We start from the raw sequence: 5000 nt of genomic DNA, 5'->3' as shown, positions 1-5000 counted from the left end.
ATTGTTTATTGCATTTCGACCATGGAATCTAGGTTGGACATCGCTTGAATGACAGTAAGCCTCGCGTCTGTGTCGACACTCGGACCAAAGCTAGAAAATATTTGCATCCGATGTGTGAAAACGCCGGACCTAAACTTGTACCATCTTTGTCCAGTTAACTTATCAGATTGTATTATTATAGTTATCAGTGTACATTACCTGAAATCGTTATGAAGGGATCCATACATACTTTCTGTTGTGATGTTTTAGAAAAAAAATCTTTCACTCAGGAGAGTGGGTCAAAATGACACCATGATGTGAATTACAAATTAGAGATAAATGCCATTACCTAAAATCTAATGAGTATTCGTAAACTACTAAAATATTTCAATCACCAAGTACTTTTTAATATAATTCACATTTCTATATTTATAATATGTTTATATCAACCGATATACCATCAGTTAATCTGTGGTAGGAAAACAAAATTTCTAAAATAAACAGAATAACATTCTATACATGTGTCGCAGGGCTTTGGGAACGATTTGCACCAAACTAATTTTGTTTCCCCTGTCATTCAAGAGTATCGTCTAATGTTGTGAATTTGAAAAGATAGATGACGACTTCGCTTACAAAATTCTAGACTTCCCTAAAGACAGTTCAACAGTGTATCTCGTATTCGTATATGTTTAACTTCTTTAGTTTGTTATTCAATTTCTCAATATATGACGCAAAGGTAATTTGACATTTAGATATTTAAAAATATATAGAATTGCAACCTAAGTCGTTTAAACTCAAACGAACTCACCTGATTCTCGCATGAATGAAAAGGTTTGGGAGAGGTGGTATGACAACAAGGGCGAAGGGAACAAAAAATATTGGAGAACTGCCGTGGACCTCGTTAATCAAGCATGCCAAGAAAATACAGTGAAGAGGATTGACAAATCTAGTTGAGAGGATCACTAAGAAAAAGCATAGTCCCAAACTAGGCAAAGGATGTGTCCATGTTTTCATGCTGAAGCAACAAGTTGAATGTATTGGGATTAACCATTAGGCAAAAACTTTCATGTAAATACCCATCGTTGGTCTTGATATATTCGCATAAGGTGGAGAGTATAGTGGATCTCGTGTAGATGTATGGGAATGAGCTATGGAGAATATGATGATCGAAAAAAACGAGGAATTGTTCAGAAATTCATACAGAGTGAGGATTCGTAAGAAAATAAGGGAAGAAAATGTTTTAGACTGGCATGAAGACGCGGGTAAACAAATTAAAAATGGGAATAGACTGACAGATGTTTGATGGATAGTAGGAATGAGAGAGGTTTTAGTAAACAAGGGAATGTCAATAGATAAGTATTATATGCGGTATCATCGCGTAGATCCGTAATCACTTTAGGGAGTAATTTCAGGATATGAAAGGTAGAGGTAATCAGTATCAGGAATTGTGTAAGGAGTACATAACTTGTAAAAACATAGAGATTGTTTGGAATGGAGATTGTGCATTTGAGTGTTGCTGGGGTAGACGTTCTACAGTTGATCATGACTTGTGATACATATAACATAACCTAACCTATGTAACTGTTAGTTAGGGTGGAGGTTCTACAGGTAATCGGCATGGCCATGGGGGAGGGTGAAATTCCACAATTGAGTGTAGTTGGGGTGCAGATTATACAGTTGATCATTGGGGGGGGGATTCTACAATTGATCCGAAGGCTGTTTTCAAAGGTGTATAAAGCATATAGGAAGTACAATAAACCGGACTTTGCTGAAGTTGTATAGGAATGTAATGAGATATTATGACAATGGGAAAGTACATGGAAAGAAAGATGTGACAGGCCAAAAAAGACAGCAATGTTATATTAAGATCATGTAGAAACATTGTTATAGTGGATGGGGATTAGTAAAGACATAAACACTGGTTAAGTACAATAGAAGGGTTGGGTATGGAAAGATATGCATTTATTATAACCTTATATTCCATATAGAAAAGGAGATACCACTGATTATTTTCCTTTTATCTATTTTTACAACATAAGCATCATTCATAGACAAACAACTTTGAGATCAAGGTTATAGATAATTTATGGGAAAGTCTTTTGAAAACCTCCTCAAAAACCTCCATGACAGCATCTTTTATCCCATCATCATCTGAGAACACACAACTATGGAGGTATTTCTTCTTAAGAACATAAGAATAGAGGAGACTGAAAGAGAACATAAGGTCTACTCAAGGTAGTTCCATGGTCATTACTCCCTATCATTCCTATACATAGTTATTAACCTTCTTTCAAAATAACAAAATTTTCAGCTCTTGCTACATGGTTACTAAGTCTATTCCATTCATTAACCATTCTATTGATAAACCAGTTCTTGCCTATTCCCTTCTTAAACCTAAATTTGTGGAAAAAAATTATAATCTGGCAGTGCAACACTAGGAGAACAATGTGGATACTGTTGGAATTCGAGGCCATGGTTGATGATTTTGTTCGTAGCCATTCCATTCTTTTGAGTAGTAGCATTGTCCTGATGTAGGGTGCTGCCTTTCAGGTGGCGGCATGCTATGCTAGCATGCTACTTACATTTGCTACTCTGTTGGAGTAGAAACAACTTCAGTTATGATCTTTTGTTTTTCAAATTTCCAAATGTCAAATTACTGTTATGTCACATGGTGAATGGCTGAATGATGAACTAAGAGAAGTTAAGCCTATATAAATATTAAACACATTGTTGAGATGTGACTAACATTTGTATATTGTAACTGAAGTCATTTCTGTTCAAAGAAAGTAGCAAAAGCAAGTAGCATGCTAGCGAGAAATGCTTAGTGTGGTACCACCTTTAGTAAACTTGCTTTATCTCCTCTGGATAATGGTGGTCCAGAGTTCCCCCAGCAGTGGATCTGGCAGCTGATTACTTGTATGTTAATTTGGGATAGTACTGGATGCAGCTGTAGGCAAGAAAGGATATAATTATGAAATGATTGCACACAAGAATTTACTGTTACCAACTTAGAGAATTGCATATGACATTATGAGGTATTTAGTTTGGTTAAGTAATTCAGTATTTAGTTACACTAAAGTAACTGTTGTGAGTGGTATTGATCCCATTTTTGGTTCATACAAGAACATGGAAGAGATATAACACATAGAACCCCATCTATTCAAGATCATTTATACATTCATTTCTTCATCCATCCATCTGCCTGAAAATACTATTCAAGCAAAGTTTGGTACTAATGCTTCTTTACAGGGTCACATAAACACATAATATGTTGAATCCCTCTAAGTTGAAGTAACTTGTACATTTATCCACCCACCTATCCATCCATCAGTCTATCACTCCATCCATCCATCCATCCATCCATCCATCCATGCATCCAGCTATTCATCCATTCATTCACTCATTCATTTATTCATCTATTAAATCATGTATTCATTCATCCATCTATCCAACCATGGATATTGGAATACAAATGATGCACAAGCTAAGCCGGTTACTTCGTTTTGGCTAGGAATTTGGTAGGAATTTTTTTTTATTGGTAATAGCTCCTGACAAAAATTATTTTTCTGGGAATGTCATTCATCTAGAAAGGTTCTGTCTGGGAAAGGCTCCAGGCATGAAAAGCTAAAGCTGGGAAAGGCACTGGATTTAGGATCGGGCTTTTAGGATTTGGGGTGAGTGGCTCTGGCCAGGACTGATTTTGTGTGGGATTACTTCAGTGTTCTGTTTGATATTTATTCTGCGCAGGGTTGGCGCCATTTGGGATTGGTTTTGGTCTGAATTTGCTCTTCTGGGATTGGATCTGGCCTGGATTGTCTTTGTCCGAGATTTCTTCTGACCATAGCTGTGCCTGGCCATGATTAGGTCTGGTTGGGGAGAACTAATTATAAGAGATGCTATAGAACTTAAAAAGATACCATCTAAAAATTACAAGCAATGAGGCTTCACTTAAACACTGTTGCACTACTACCCTTCTGTATCTCTACATAATCATCTCAATCAATGATAAAAGAAATAGTTTACATTTGTTGTATCTGGACTTGGAAAAAGCTTTTGTTACTGTTCTGAATGGTTAAATTTCTAGCTGGAAAGATGTTATGAGTGGAGTTCCTCAGGGTTTCTTTCCAGGGCCACTTCTGTTCCTAGTATATATCAATGACATTGATTGTGAACTTAAATATACTTTCTGCAGATTTACTGATGATATCAAGCTATATGGAATAGGAAATTATTACTAAAATAAACTGGATATAAAAAGTGATAATAAACAACACTATGCCTTTGAAAATCTAATAGGTAACCAAAGAAAGGCATATACTCCTGCTAATACTTTAGTATGAGAAAAAGGAGAAGGATGTGTGTTGCTTTCATCTATCTTTGCATGGAACAGAAGTTAGAATAGCCTTGTTCAAACTTTGTTTCTTGAAAGAGAAGAAAGGGGTACAGGTAATTCTAATTCACTTTATCATTATATATAGCCTATGTAGAACATACCTGTGTGGGACAGTGAACATCATTTCTGCCTCAAATGCAAAGGCTTGAGTTAAATTCTCTACAAGTGCTAAACACTTTAATGACTTTCCAACCCCTCACTGTAATGGCGGATATCAGATGTGCGATGTACCACTCCAACCACATCCATCTTATCACGCCAAAATTCTTTATGCAGTTCTCGCCATACAATACAGTCTTAACAAACCAAAATGTGTTAAGCTACTGTGTGTGCATATACATCTATCCAGTTGTAGTATACAGGAAAGGAGCAATGCTCATGGGGGTTCTGTCTCTGGTTTTCTAATTGTACCTAGTTTAAGATAGTTGTATTTACTCATTTGTAGTTCACATGAAGGAAGTATGAGGGAGTAAGTGTGTGTATGTGTTTGTGTGCTTCAAAAATAAGTGATTTACCCATCATGGAAGGTACCATTCTCCTGTCAAACAGATATGGTAGGACCAACTACAGTACATTTACAAAAGTGACCCAAAGTATGAGAGTGCTTATATATCTTCAGAATTATGTA

The sequence above is a fragment of the Oratosquilla oratoria genome, chromosome 6 (genome assembly GCF_046742065.1).
Source record: "Oratosquilla oratoria isolate Oo_2021 chromosome 6, ASM4674206v1, whole genome shotgun sequence".
Classification (NCBI taxonomy): Eukaryota; Metazoa; Arthropoda; class Malacostraca; order Stomatopoda; family Squillidae; genus Oratosquilla; species Oratosquilla oratoria.
This window is presented reverse-complemented; position numbering follows the sequence as displayed.